The 16,455-nt window shown below is 40.4% G+C and overlaps 1 long non-coding RNA gene across 1 annotated transcript in view; it reads right to left on the bottom strand.

The window, feature by feature from the left end:
- Positions 1-1,094: 1,094 nt before the first annotated feature.
- LOC101903639 (uncharacterized) overlaps positions 1,095-16,455 on the bottom strand; it is a 54,684-nt gene continuing 39,323 nt past the window's right edge. The window contains exons 8-10 of the long non-coding RNA XR_003035135.2: positions 12,686-15,481; positions 12,518-12,590; positions 1,095-1,987 (exon numbers count right to left, since the gene is read on the bottom strand). This is a non-coding gene — a long non-coding RNA (uncharacterized lncRNA). The remainder of the gene's footprint in view (positions 1,988-12,517; positions 12,591-12,685; positions 15,482-16,455) is intronic.

Below are 16,455 nucleotides of genomic sequence, written 5' to 3' on the forward strand. Positions count from 1 at the left end.
AATTAATGAGTTACGAACTGTGATTATCTACTTAGGAGATCAAATGCAGCAACTGACTTTCCAAACACGTATACATTGTCACTGGAATTTTACTTCTTTTTGTCTGACTAACATGCCCTATAATACCACTGAATATCCTTGGGATAAAGTTAAGGCGCATTTGCGGGATCTCACAGATAACTCAAGTTTAGACATCAATTTGTTGAAACAACAAGTTGCTAATTTTCAGGTTAGGGTACCTAGGGAATTGTATAGCACTCAATTCTATGATACTTTAACAAAACCCTATTGTCTCTAGACCCTAGAGCTTGGCTTTCAGGAAGCAATATTTTTATATATGTATTAATCACCCTGCTCTTTTTGTCATTGCTTATAGGATACAGACATCTTTACTCAAGACTCCATGCCTCCCACAATGGAGTCCACCTAGCAGCTGCCGTGCTTAAATTAAAAACAAAAGGAGGATATGTTGGGAAGTGTAGTCAAAATAGCCGTATTAGGAGAAAGTCCTTGGGAAAATGGTGAAAGGCCAGAAGTACCCGGCTTTGTGTACTGCGGACAGAAAAACATCTCCTGCCTTTGGTTATGCTCGGTGCCAAGATTTAATAATAAATAGAGATGTTACTTGAGACAACGGGTTGTGGGATAAGCACATGAGTCACTTAGAGTGTGCTGTCCTTGAATGTTTTTACTGATTATGTGTTAACCTCATATGTGCTCTGCTGGCCGTCTACTTTAAGCTCTTTGTTCCTGCTTCTATAAAAAGGCTTGACTGCAGAAATAAACTTGTCAGTCCTTGCAACAGACTGTCTGAGTGTCATTCTTTCAGGTTCGTCGCTTCCAAGTCCCAGGGAGAAAATCCCCAACAATTACCTCTTTGGATGACACCACTTTATTCATAAATGGAAAATCAAAACAGACCACATCATCAAGAAAGAGAAAAACTGAAGCAAGAGAAAATGAGAAACTCTTTTGGAAGTTTAATTTTCTTTTTCCAGAGCCAGCAACTCTACTTGAAACATGTCTATTTCATTCTTAAACCTCTGCATATCCTTCTCTAATTCTTCATTTACATACACTTCAGATGCACTGTGACTATTAGGTGGAAAAGAATCCCCATTTTCTAATTCAGGTCCCATGCTTCTATTGTCACTAGTGCTGCAATTATCTGCATGCAGTGGCTTCTGGAACCAGTCCTGTATTGCTTTATTTTTCAGATCAGTATTTTAACAACAGCAAGGGGAACATGAATTTTTATTTGAATTCTATGTTTCATCTTACCAGAGTAGACAAGCCACAGACTAGAATGACATGCCTGTCCCGTATCTAATTTCTGACTAGTGGGATCTTGCCTCATATTTTGTGACATTTGCATATCAATCTCTTGGTCTTTCACTTCAAATATAACTACCGGCTCCCCTACTTTTTTATTTTCTGTATCATTATAAAAACTCTCCTCAATTTTCATAAACACATGTTCAATGTCTAGTTGATAATTTTCAAAGTCTACTTTATTTTCAGAGAAACAAAGCTTTGAAGATGACCGACAAGTCTATCCAAGGGACCCAGAGTTTACAGACCATGGAAAAACATTTTTGAGACTGGGTTCTTTTTGTTCAGGAAATGCTTGGAATACTAGAGAGACAGATACTCCAAATGCATCTTTTTCCTCACAATCAGGTATATTATTTGTGAGATTAGGAGATATTTCCTTTTGGTTTGCTCCTTATTTAGGGTTATCACATAGTCGGTATTTTGGTATTCCTCACAAAATTTCACTGAACTTCTGCTTTAACTCATTTGTGATGGGTGTTAACTTATCTTTCCATTCTAATTTGCCTTGTTTGACACACATTTTTTCATACAGTACTACACCAGATATTGAAATTTACAGTTTTACATACCTGTGCATGGTTATTCTCATCTTCATCAAATTTTCCTTGTTCTTCCTCTGTTATCATTTCCAAGTCTAGTTCTCTTGACAAATCTGCATGTTTCGTTAAAATTACTTAGAATGTTTAGTTAGATCTCATTTAAAACAGAGATCTAAAACATTGTATAAAACAACAGATTAAATCAATCTTAATCTCCAGCTGAATATTTACTTCTTTAAGAACTACTTCCAATGACCTGAAAACTTCAACAAACCATTTAGGAAATACCAAATGTCACCAGGTTACAGGCACACAAACAGCTCAAAGATTCAGTCACAGATTGATCAAAACAGCAGTGAACAAAATAATCAGAAACCAAACAAAATACAAGATAGACATATAAAGTCACCATATATTCTCTTCTCTACTTCCTAACAGGACCTTTTAACAACATGCCAAGCATCAACTGCAACATTATTCATGGTTTACAAAATTCCTCTTCCTTTTTAGCTTTTATCAGTTCCTTCATCTGAAATGCTTCCCTATACTCTTCCGACAAATTACTTTTCATATTTCAAGGCTCAACGTGCTTTGTGAAGTTGTCTTTGATTACTGCCATCTTTCCCCTGATAAAGAGGTACACCTTTCCTTGTAGCTCCCTTAGTACTTTAAAGATTTTCCTAGTGTACCTTTCTAGATTTTCCTAGTGATAGATATAGATCTGAACTGTAAATTATTTCTTTACATGTCTATCCTCTTGGCTCCTAGACTGCAGGGGACAAGCTCTTACAAGTCACCTTGGTATATATAGCATTTTTGTTTGTTTGTTTTTTAATTTATTTTTTTTTTATTGAAGGAGAACTACTTTACAGAATTTTGTTGTTTTCTGTCAAACCTCAACATGAATCAGCCATAGGTACAGATAGATCGCCCCTTTTGAACCTCCTTCTCATCTCCCTCCCCATCCCAACCCTCTAGGTTGATACAGAGCCCCGGTGTCTCTTATTCAATAATTATTTCTCAGGATTCTGCTCAGTACTAGACATTGGAGTTTAATGAAAAATGTAGGAAAAGGTGTCAGGGATGGCTTTTCTAGAGATAATGCCTGAGTACAGACTTACACAGTTCAAGGGAACAGAGGGCAGGAAAGGGACAGCATTTCAGGCTGTAGCAAGATTGGGAGAGGAGCACACACACCACAGGGTAGATATTTGTCCAAAGTGAAGGGATGGGACTGACGAAGGTCATGGCATCCAGTCCCATAACTTCGTGGCAAAGAAATGGGGAAACAATGAGAACAGAAACAGATTTTATTTTCTTGGGCTCCAAAATCAATGCAGATGGTGACTGCAGTCATGGAATTAAAGGACACCTGCTCCTTGGAAGAAAAGATATGACAAACTTAGTGTATTAAAAAGCAGAGACGTTACTTTGCTGACAAAGGTCCATCTAGTCAAAGCAAAGGCTTTTCCAGTAGTGATGTATGGATATGAGAGTTGGACCAAAAAGAAGATTGAGCACCAAAGAACTGATGCTTTTCAACTGTGGTGTTCAGAAAGACTCATGACAGTCCCTTGGACTGCAAGGAGATCCAACCAGTCAATCCTAAACAAAATCAGTTCTGAACATTCATTGGAAAGACTGACACTGGTGCTGAAGCTCCAGTACTTTGGCCACCAGATTCGAAGAGCTGACTCATTAGAAAAGACCCTGATGCTGGGAAAGGTTGAAGTCGGGAGGAGAAGGGAATGACAGAGGATTAGATGGTTGGATGGCATCACCGACTCCATGAACGTGAGTTGAGCAAGCACCAGGAGATGGTGAAGGACAGGGAAGCCTGGTGTGCTGCGGTCCATGGGGCCATATAGAATCAGACACGACTGAGCGACTGAATAACAGCAACAGGGACAAGTGACGAGGGCACCAGCAGCAGTTCAGAATTCTAGAGCAAAGGACTGAAAGGGCTAGAGATAGAGGGTCAGGCAGAAGTCAAATTATGAGAGCATCAACGGTGCTTTAAGAGGTCTAGACATTAATGTGACTCAGAGTGCCTCATGGTCACGTGTGCTTTTGAGATTGGTGACTCTGAAGACCACGGGAGGGAGGAACCTGAAGGACATACGAATAACCAGAGGAAGGTGAATCTGAAGGCATTAATACTGGGAATAACAAGGTGATGCAGGCCTGAACTGAGGGAGTGTTTACAGAAATATTTAGGATATAAAACTTTCAGGGTACAGTATAGAATAAATCTTTAAGAAACCAATAAATGTACAAATCCAAGGGCCCTGAAGGATAAAATAACTGCTAGCTATTTTATAAAATGTACTGACTGAGAAGAAAATGATCAACATGAATTGACTGAAGCAGCTTCTATCTATTTTTCTATTTTGTAGTTTTCCTATCTCACATCATCCAGTGTTGAAGGGACTCATGTAGGCATTTTTTTTTTTAATTTGTTTTTCCTGGACCTACCAAGTTCATGGAGAGACAAGAGCAAATGACTCAGTTGTATAGATTAAAAGAAAAAAAGACAAACACGTTGAGTTTAGAGCCTGTGGTCACTATTCTAGGAGATAACAGAATATTCTGTAAATGCAAGGTGAAGATAGAAAAGAATAACTTACCATAGTCCTGACCATATGACTGATTAAGGGTGCTAAATTAGTTAGTATTTATGGACAACACTTTCTTAGACGTGGTTACTCAATAGACTGGGCATCCTAATAGAATCAGAATTGACTTTCTATATACTGCTTTTAAGTGATACACCACTCCTTTATACCAACTTTTCTTGTGAACTCTTAATTCATTACAAATACTAAAACAAGTTGACATACTATGTGGACACAGCTGAGAAGGAGGTACTATGTAGCAAATTTCCCATGACTCCCACTCCCACTGGGAAAGCTAATTCTAAAAAATATGAAGTCACAGAAAACACAAAAAATATTTTAGTATTTGGTATCAGAGTTGCTTTTGCAGTTATACTGAATATAATCATGACTAATTCTTATGAATTGACAGCCATATAAAAACACTGGTATGAAGTCCCATTTTGAGAAGGCAGTCTCTAGATGGCTACCTAGTCTCCCAACTAGTCCCAGAGTTCTAAATGTAATCCTGCTACCCACTCTCAGGTGTATGCTAAACACCAGCCTGAATGAACTTACATTTTCCTAACTCTCTTTGTTATTTATTGTATTACTTTGGTCAGATGGAGAACGCAAACACCTTGCTAAGAGGTATTGATTGGCTGTAGGCTGCATAAAAGGAGTCAGCACAAGGTAAACTTTGCCACAGAATCTAATTTGGAACCATCAGAAGGATGGTAAGGCCATGCCCAGGTGGCCCACAGCTGAGTGCTCTGGGCTTCTGTATTACCTTCTTTGCTTCCTCTGTTTCCTGGCAGCTCCAACTTGCATAGCTGACAGAGAGAGTAATTCCCTACCAGGAACACTGTTACAGTCTTCATCTTCATTTTATCTATTATGGTCTTCTGTCCAAATTCTGTGGATGCTGACTGACTTTTGGTCATTGAATGGGACACAAATGCACACTGACCATCAACTTTCAAATGCCTGGCTCTTTGACAAGTCTCATTATTGAGACTCAAAGCAGCAGAAGCCCCATTTGAAAAATGTGAAAACAAAGTCTCAACTTATTAGAATGTGAGAATACAACTCTGACTAACTTGTACAAAGTCTTTCTTCAGAGAATCAGTTCCATGCCCTCCTCTTCCCTGAAACTCACTAGTCCTTCACAGCTTACAGTATCTCACAGGTCACCATCATTCATGAAGAGATGTAAACTAGTGTGTCTCATTTCTTCTACTTTTTAATTGCCTAGTATTACTGATTTTGATTCACTAAACTTCTATTACATATTCTGTATTCCATAAGAACTTTACCAATAATTATTTTTTCAACATCAGTTCAGTTCAGTTCAGTCAATCAGTCATGTCTGACTCTTTGCGACCTCATGAACTGCAGCATGCCAGGCCTCCCTGTACATCACCAACTCCTGGAGTCTACCCAAACTCATGTCCATTGTGTCAGTGATGCCATCCAACCATCTCATCCTCTGTCGTCCCCTTCTCTTCCTGCCCTCAATCTTTCCCAATATCAGGGTCTTTTCAAATGAGTCAGCTCTTTGCATTAGGTGGCCAAAATATTGGAGTTTCAGCTTCAACATCAGTCCTTCCAATGAACACCCAGGACTGATTTCTTTTAGGATGGACTGAATGGATCTCATTGTAGTCCAAGGGACTCTCAAGAGTCTTCTCCAACACTACAGTTCAAAAGCATCAATTCTTCGGCATTCAGCTTTCTTTATAGTCTAACTCTCACATCCATACATGACTATTTTTCAACATACAAATATATTATTAAGAAAATGTACATCTACCTTATTTTACACTTAATTGTGCCTTATAATACTGTGTGCTCTAGAGACCATGGTTTTAAAAACACTTTTAATGAATGTTACTACTTTAATTAATGTTACAAACCTAGACAACATTAAAAAGCAAAGACATCACTTTGCTGACAAAGGTCCATACAGCCAAAGCCATGGTCTTCAGTAGTCATGTACAGATGTGAGAGTTGGACCATAAAGAAGGCTGAGCACTGAAGAATTGATGCTTTCAAAGAGTGGTGCTAGAGAAGACATCTGAGAGTCCCTTGGACAGCAAAGAGATCAAACCAGTCAATCCTAAGAGAAATAAATGCTGAATATTCACTGGAAGGACTGATGCTGAAACTAAAGCTCCAATACTTTGGGCAACTGATGTGAAGAGCTGAATCACTGGAAAATCCCCTGATGCTGGGAAAGATTGAGGGCAGGAGGAGAAGGGGATGGCAGAGGATGGGATGGTGGGATAGCATCACTGATGCAATGGATATGAACTTGGGCAAACTCTGGGAGATGGTGAGGCACAGGGAGGCCTAGCGTGCTGCAGCCCATGGGCTCACAAAGAATTGGACTCGACTTAGCGACTGAACACTACCACCAATGACAACTTCTTTAATTACAATGAGATGGTCTTTCCTCAGATTATCAATATCTTCAGGACTGATTTTTAAGTCCTGGATAGATATCATAAACTTATATAAGACCTGATAGTCTTGTGGGTGACCAATTGTTTCCATGTGAAAATAGGATAAGTCTAGGACAACACTAGATCCAAAGAGCACAGAGCACCATGAGGGAAGAATGAACGCAATACAGAAATATTTGCTTAAAAAAAAGGAACTCTCAGGTCTAAATTTCTTCAGAGAAATCAAAGAGACAAACAAGAAATGTAAAAGTTAAACTTTAAACCCCGTGTCAACACAAGGCTTCCTTTATCATTTCACATCCAACCATGCCAATGGTTTTAAATGGTGGTTCTGTAGTGTGCCCTGAGAATCCCTGAAGTCCAAAGACGCACTGGGCCAGGGGATCCAAGAGGTCAAAACTCTTTTCACAACAACTCTAAACGTAATTGCATGCTCAATTATGTTCTGAGTGTACACAGAAGTTCTCCAGAGACAGGATATGTGATATAAGAACTCTAGTGACGAATGGAATTAGCTATTATGATTGTGTGTGCCTTTTTTAGTTTTATTTCTAGGAGTCTCTGGCTGAGGCGAGGGTTGGAGGTGGCCTGATGCACGGTCAGGATAACTGAGTGCTGCAGTGCATGCATGGGACCTGTTGAAGGAGGTGCCATTATCTTCATTACCTCCACCATAGTTTGGCCTCAGGTCAAACAACAGGGAGGGAACACAGCCCCACCCATCAACAGAAAATTGGATTAAAGATTTACAGAGCATGGCCCCGCCCATCAGAACAGGATCCAGTTTCCCTCTCAATCAGTATTTCCCATCAGGAAGTTTCAGGGCTTCCCTATAGCTCAGTTGGTAAAGAATCCATAAGCTTCTTATCCTTATCCATCAGAGGGCAAGCAGACTGAAAACTTCAATCACAGAAAACAAACCAAACTGATCACATGGACCACAGACTTGTCTAACTCAATGAAATTATGAGCAAGCCATGCCGTGATGGGCCATCTAAGAGAGTCGGGCTATGCTGGAACATTCTGACAAAACATGGTCCACTGGAGAAGGGAATGTCAAACCACTTCAGTATTCTTGCCTTGAGAACACCATGAACAGAATGAAAAGACAAAAAGATAGGACACTGAAAGATGAACTCCCCATCAGCAGGTCAGTAGGTGTCCAATATGCTACTAGAGATTGGTGGAGAAATAAATCCAGAAAGAATGAAGAGATGGAGCCAAATCAAAAACAACACCTAGCTGTGGATGTGACTGGTGATGGGAGTCAAGTCCAAGGCTGTAAAGAGCAATACTGCATAGGAACCTGGAATGTCAGGTCCATGAATCAAGGGAAATTGAAGTGGTCAAGCAGGAGATGACAAGAGTGAACATCGACATTTTAGGAATCAGTGAGCTAAAAGGAACTGGTTTGTGGTTTAGGCAGTAAGTCGTGTCTGATGCTTCTGACCCCATGGGCTATTTGTAGCTCGCCAGACTCCTCTGGAGATAGGATTTTCCAAGCAAGAATGCTGGGGTGGGTTGCCATTTCTTTCCTCAGGAGATCTTCCTGACCCAGGCATTGAACTCGGGTCTCCTGCATGGCAGGTAGATTCTTTACCAACTGAGCTACCAGGGAAGCCCCCAAATGGACTGGAATGGGTGAACTTAACTCAGATGAACATTATGTCCACTACTGTGGGCAAGAATCCCTTAGAGCAAATGGTGTAGCCATCACAGTCAACAAGAGTCCCAAATGCAGTACTTGGATGCAATCTCAAAAATGACAGAATGATCTCTGTTCATTTCCAAGGCAAACCATACAATATCACAATAATGCAAGTATATGCTCTGACCAGTAACACTGAACAAGCTGAGGTTGAACAGTTCTATGATGACCTACAAGACCTTCTAGAACTAACACCGAAAAAAGATGTTCTTTTCAATATAGGGGACTGGAATGTACAAGAAGGAATTCATGAGATACCTGGAGTAACAGTTAAATTTGGCCTTGGAGTACAAAATGAAGCAGGACAAAGGCAAACAGAGCTTTGCCAAGAGAATGTACTGGTCATAGCAAACATCCTCTTCCAACAACACAAGAGAAGACTCTACACACGGACATCACCAGACAGTCAATGATGAAATCAGACTGATTCTATTCTTTGCAGCCAAAGATGGAGACGCTCTATACAGTCAGCAAAAACAAGACCGGGAGCTGACTGTGGCTCAGATCATGAACTCCTTATTGCAAAATTCAGACTTAAATTGAAGAAAGTAGGGAAAACCATTAGACCATCCAGGTATGACCTAAATCAAATCCCTTAGGGTTATACAGTAGACATGACAAATAGATTCAAGGATTAGTTTTGATAGACAGAGTGCCTGAAGAACTATGGATGGAGATTTGTAACATTGTACAGGAGGCATTGATCAAGAACATCCCAGAGAAAAAGAAATGCAAAAAGGAAAAATGGTTGTCTGACAAGGCCTTACAAATAGCTGAGAAAAGAAGAGAAGCTAAAGGCAAGGGAGAACAGGAAAAATATACCCATTTGAATGCAGAGTTCCAAAGAATAGCAAGGAGAGATAAGAAAGCCTTTCTCAGTGGTTGATGCAAAGAAATAGAGGAAAACAACAGAATGGGAAAGACTAGAGGTCTCTTCAAGAAAATTAGAGATACCAGGGGACCATTTCATGCAAAAATGGGCACAATAAAGGAGAGAAGTAGTATGGACCTAATAGATGCAGAAGATATTAAGAAGAGGTGGTAAGAACACACACATAAAAACAATATAGAAAAGATTTTCATGATCCAGATAAGCACAATGGTGTGATCCTTTACTTAGAGCCAGACATCCTGGAATGCGAAGTCAAGTGGGCCTTACGAAGCATCACTACGAACAAAGCTAGTGGAGGTGAAGGAATTGCAGTTGAGCTACTTCAAATCCTAACAGATGATGCTATGAAAGGGCTGCACTCAATATGCCAGCAAATCTGGAAATCTCAGCAGTGCCTACAGGACTGGAAATGGTCAATTTTCATTCCAATCCCAACAAAAGGCAATGCCAAAGAATGCTCAAACTACTGCATAATTGCACTCATCTCACACGCTAGCAAAGTAATACTCAAAATTCTCCCAGCCAGGTCTCAACAGAACATGAAATGTGAACTTCCAAACTTTCAAGCTGGATTTAGAAAATGCAGAGGAACCAGAGATCAAACTGACAACATCCACTGGGTCATGGAAAAAGCAAGAGAGTTCCAGAAAAACATCTACTTCTGCTTTATTGACTACCCAAAAGCTTTTAATTGTGTGGATCACAACAAACTGGAAAATACTTAAAGAGATGGGAATACCAGACCACCTGACCTACCTCCTGAGAAATCTGTATGCAGGTCAAGAAGCAACACTTAGAACTGGACATGGAACAACAGACTGATTCCAAATAGGGAAAGGAGTATGTCGAGGCTGTATATTGTCACCCTGCTTATTTAACTTATACACAGAGTACATCATGCAAAATTCTGGGCTGGATGAAGCACAAGCTGAAATCAAGATATCCAGAAGAAATATCAATAACCATAGATATGCAGATGACACCACCTTTATAGCAGAAATCGAAGAAGAACTAAAGAGCCTTTGGATGAAAGTGAAAGAGGAGAGTGGAAAGATTGGTTTAAAACTCAACATTCAGAAAACTCAGATCATGGCATCCGGTCCCATCCCTTCATGCAAATAGATGGGGAAAGAATGGAAACAGTGACAGACTTTATTTGGGGGGGCTCCAAAATCATTGCAGATGGTGACTGCACCCATGAAATTAAAAGATGTTTGCTGCTTGGAAGAAAAGCTATGACCATCCTTGACAGCATATTAAAAAGCAGAGACATTACTTAGCCAACATCAGTCTGTCTCGTCCAAACTATGGTTTTTCCAGTAGTCATGTATGAATGTGAGAGTTGGACTGTACAGAAAGCTGCACACCTAAGAATTGATGGTTTTGAATTGTAGTGTTGGAGAAGGCTCTTGAGAGTCCCTTGGACTGCAAGGATCTCCAACCACTCCATCCGAAGGGAACTCAGTCCTGAATATTAATTGAAAGGACTGATGCTGAAGCTGAAACTCCAATACTTTGGGCACCTGATGTGAAGAACTGACTCACTGGAAAAGACCCTGATGCTGGCAAAGACTGAAGGCGGGAGAAGAAGGGGAAGACAGAGGATGAGATGATTGGATGACATCACCAACTCGATGAGCTTGAGTCTGAGTAAACTCTGGGAGTTCTGATGGACAGTGAAGCCTGGTGTGCTGCAGTCCATAAGGTCGCAAAGAGTCGGACACGACTGAGCAACTGAACTCAACTGAATTCCCATATAGTAAACATCAATAGACATAAACAAAAGTTCCTTGGAATTCTCAATAATTTTTAAGAGTATCAGATCAGATCAGATCAGTCACTCAGTCGTATCCGACTCTTTGCAACCCCATGAATCACAGCACGCCAGGCCTCCCTGTCCATCACCAACTCCCGGAGTTCACTGAGACTCACGTCCATCGAGTCAGTGATGCCATCCAGCCATCTCATCCTCTGTCGTCCCCTTCTCCTCCTGCCCCCAACCCCTCCTAGCATCAGAGTCTTTTCCAATGAGTCAACACTTCGCATGAGGTGGCCAAAGTACTGGACTTTCAGCTTCAGCATCATTCCTTCCAAAGAAATCCCAGGGCTGATCTCCTTCAGAATGGACTGGTTGGATCTCCTTGCAGTCCAAGGGACTCTCAAGAGTCTTCTCCAACACCACAGTTCAAAAGCATCAATTCTTCGGCGCTCAGCCTTCTTCACAGTCCAACTCTCACATCCATACATGACCACAGGAAAAACCATAGCCTTGACTAGATGAATCTTTGTTGGCAAAGTAATATCTCTGCTTTTGAATATGCTATCTAAGTTGGTCATAACTCCTTCCAAGGAGCAAGCTTTCTTAAAGCCAACAACTTTCAGAATCACTGTTTCAAAAGATTATGTCTATCCGATAGTCATTAAATTATGATTACTTCCCCTACTTCTAATAATCAAAGATGCCACAAACTCACACACACACACACAAACACATGCACATACAAACACAGACACACACAGCCTGCTCATCAAAACATCTGATTGTCCTACATTCATCTGTGTAATAATACTATAATGAAACAATTATAAGCTGAAGTACAACTGACATATTAACAAGTGAAGTTTTACTCTAGGGAAAGGTTCGAGTTCAAACAAGCACTTTTGGACACTGGAAAAAACTTAGAGTCTAAAATTTAATCTCGGAGAGTTCCTGAGAAGTATAGAGATTCCAAATTGAGAACTTCAGAGTGTTGAAGCATATACAGAAACATGTTGAGTTGAAGCTTACAATTTAAAAATTTCTTGTTCTTATCCTTGTAAATATCTTTTATTTCAAGACACAAGTATCAACAATAACATTTGCTTTGTGTATGTCCAATTCTTCAATTAAATTTGCAAAGAAAATATTAGAAGTATGAAGACTGAGCATTTCAAATAGTTCAGTGTCCCTCTTTCCAGACTTAACTGTGTACTGCAAAATTTACCTGAACTGGATATTTGTAAATCCTTCATTCTGACTGTTTTATTAGCTGCAGACTCTTTCATTCTGACTGCTGGCTGAATGGGGTTTGGAAACAAGTTGATTACTAAATAATGTACATAGGAGACGATCCACAGTTCAGAATTCAAGACAAAATCATAAACCTTTTTACCTTCACATTAGGATATTTCCCAGGAGAATCTAAAAGGAAAAAGGGACACAAAGTTAATTACATGTAAATATGAAATCCAGCTGTACATTCATGCAGAGTTAGTACCAAGCAGAATCCTCACACTCAGCCTTGGCACTGAATACATTCAGTTTTAGTGTCTTGTTTTTAGGGGGATCTTAGGACGCTGGTAAGACAGACACCGGAATCCACCAAAGATAATGAAAAGGAAATAATACATTTAATTGCCACAGAATTATTAGAAATTAAAAATCTTGCACATTTCAAAATCAGCGTAGTATTTATTAAAAATATTTCTAGCATTTAGGGAATGAACCCTATTAATCTGTTTGGCTTCAAAATTTAGTTTGGCTTGGTACATCATACTAATGCTTCAAAGGATTTCTATGAAACAACTTTCAAAGAATCAGCTATCTTAAAAAAAAAAAAAAGTCAATGCCTCCTTTTTCAAATTAATCTAATTTGAATAACAAATACCAGCACAACATATATCTTTGATGCCTAAGAGTTACTCGGAGGGTCTGTGGTTTCCCCCACTTCTAGCACTCCCTCCCACCTCCAGGATTCTCTGGAGCAATAATGATCTTATCTCTTTTCAGGGCAAATACACTGAAGTCATCTAGAAGGAGTTCTATCAAGTGTCCTCATGAACTCCAAACTCACCTCCCTAAGGCCCTCTTTTCCTCCCTTTGTCCTTTCACTAGATTCTCTCCTATCCAAAGGGTAGTAATATCTGGATCTGTGGACTTAAATCTTCCTCCTTGACATCCTTTCTATGGATCATCCCTACCTGTGATCTTCTTTATAGACTGGGGCCTGGTGGATCGGAGTCAATGAAAAGAAAGCAAAAGAGAGAGACTAATATTCCCTGGGTTAGGTGGTAAACCAATAAGGCCCTAGAATAGGGCTTGTACTGCTCACTAGGGCACAGGGCGTCTTCTCAAGGTCTTGGTAGCCTGGGCAGGAAAGTGAGCTCGGCAGGCCTCCATGCTCCAAAGAACTAGCCAGAAAAACAAAGAAGGACACAGGAGACCCAAGTCTCCAGTGGAACAAGGGTGCATTATTCATGTTTGTGTGAGTTTATATATTGTTATACAAGGAAGCTTTAGGCAAAAAAATAAAGTTAAGAAAATAACAAAAGCCAGATGTAAAACAATGGTTACCAAGGGAATAACAAGGAATAACAATCACCACAAGGCCAGAAGACAATCCATATCTTGAGTAAGAGGGTCGTGACTAAACAGTTTTACTGTAGGGTAAAAGTTACTGAAGGAAATCCACGTATGCATTCCGTTCCGTGACCTCAGTCCTGGGAATAGCGTGCCGCTCCACTTGTTCCTGTATACCAGGAACTGATAAGGAACAGAGGGTTCATGAAAAACAGAAAACAACATACAGGAGTCCTAACGTTAAACATTACCTGACACCTACCATTTCTTTCTCCTCTTTGCTTAGCAATGGTATCTTACACCTATAACTGCTACTTCAACTCTTTGCTTCCCTCTGGCTATAAACACACTCAGAAAGAAACACAAAATAATGCTTTTCCTTGATCCTGTTATGTCCTGCATTATCCAATGCTCTTCTTCCAGATTTCTCTATATGCAAGGCTACACCCTTGCTACTCGGAGAGCTTATTAGAAACACAGAATCTCAGACCTCCTGCTCAGCATGTGCACTTCACACATGGTCCCCAAGTGACTAATTAAAATTTGAGAAGCTCTGGTCTACACGAAGTCTGCTTCTACATGACTTCAACTTAATTCATTCTCCAGAAATCTCAACCTCTGTTTCCTCACGTGAACACGTCCCCTCAAACTGAAATGGCATTAGAAGTTGGAAACCTTCCAGTGGACTCTCTATGAGGCTGTGGGTTCCTTGGTCTCCCCCATCACGCATCCTGTTCTCTCCTTCTTCCCAGCTCTCTTGTTTTGTCCCATGTGACACAATGCTGGAAAGCAGCACATTTTGTATGACACCAATTTGTACACATTACAGCTGAGCACCTATGCCCACGCTCCCCCAGAGGATGACACACCACTCTGCACGCCCAGGGACCACAGTTCTGAACGTCTTCCTAATAACGAGTAAACAGGAAGAGGAGAGAACTTTGCTGTTCTTCTCTGACAAGTTTTGGTGCCAGAAGCTCACTTCCAATTCACTGTCCATGTCAAATACTCTCCCTTTATCTAAAGACCTTCATTACTTATTGCCCCCTTCCCCCACAGACCTGTGCTTCCTTTTCTTCATTTCCTCCGTGTACCCTCTGCCTCTCTCATCCTTCATTCCCTCTTGCCTCTTATTTCTTGACTTTCTTTAGGTCATAAAGTATCTTGAAACAGAACTAATAATTTGTTTTTGGTCTTGTGTCACATGGAATGTTAATTCCCTGAGCAGGGATCGAAACTGAACCACCTGCATTGGAGAATCTTAACTGGACAAAGTCTTAAACAGTGGACTGCAAAGTAAGCCTAAGAACTAATAATTTAGCTCCTTAAACCGGATTCTCAATGTAATCTGTGGTAGACACCTGATAAGATACATAATTGCCCTCCTTTTCTCATCTTTTTTTCTCACTACCCATCTGACAGGTGATTTTCTTTGCCTATTAGAATGAATCAGCATTCCCATTTTCAATCAATGTTCTGTCAAATGATTGTTCTGTAAAATACAGTTCTTACCTTCTACTTGTCCAATTAATGTCTTTTTTCCTCTTTGACCAGCAGTTCCAGGTAAATGATCCACATACTTCTGTGGAAGGCTCTCAGAGATACTCTGCTAGAATGGATGATAACAATGAGTTGCATGAAGTTTTCCTAATCACTTTTGAAGAAATACCCTACCTTTAACCTGGTTAACACAGGTTTTGCCAAGATCCCACAGTTGCTATATGACAGAACCAGGATGCTGAATTCAAACACGGTGCTGCATCACCAAGCAGTGGCTGCCACATCTAGGAGATCAGGCCCTTATTATCTCCTTCCATAGCTGCCACCTTCAAACAGGGCACCGTTACTTTATGTTACTTCAAGTACGGCTGTCATAAAGGTACTCTGCACGTGCTACTTAAGCTATGCAAAATGGCTTGCACTTACTAAAACATCACTAAAGCTAACTACTATTATTGTAGCCCCACATATTTATTACTATTTCCCATGCTTTTGCATCTCTTGAAACGTTCCTTGCAGATCAACTTGACAATCCAAATGTAGCAATACTTTCAAGCCTCAAGCACTATCTTGTCAACGTCGATTTGGTAAATAACCACAGTAGAAATAAAAATCAAAACTACACTGAGATACCATCTTACACCAGGCAGAATGGCCATCAACCAAAAGTCTGTTACCTCTGCTGCTGCTTAGTTGCTTCAGTAATGTCTGACTCTGTGCCACCTTAGGACTGAAACCTTCCAGGCTCCCCTGTCCATTGGATTCTCCAGGCAAAAATACTGGAGTGGGTTGTCATGCCCTCCTTTCCGACTCAGGGATCAAACCTAGGTCTCCCACTGAAGGCAGATTCTTTACTGCTCAGCCACAATGAGATACCACTTCACACCAGCCAAAATGGCCATCATAAAAAAAGGCTACAAACAATGAATGCCGGAGAGGGTATGGGGGGAAAGGGAACATTCTTGCACTGCTGATGGCAAGATAAGTTGATAACAACCACTATGGAAGATGGTATGCAGGTTCCTTAAGAAACTAGGAATAAAATCACCATATGTCCCAGCAAATCCACTCCTAGGAGTATAC

The sequence above is a fragment of the Bos taurus genome, chromosome 1, assembly GCF_002263795.3.
Source record: "Bos taurus isolate L1 Dominette 01449 registration number 42190680 breed Hereford chromosome 1, ARS-UCD2.0, whole genome shotgun sequence".
In the NCBI taxonomy this organism is placed as follows: Eukaryota; Metazoa; Chordata; class Mammalia; order Artiodactyla; family Bovidae; genus Bos; species Bos taurus.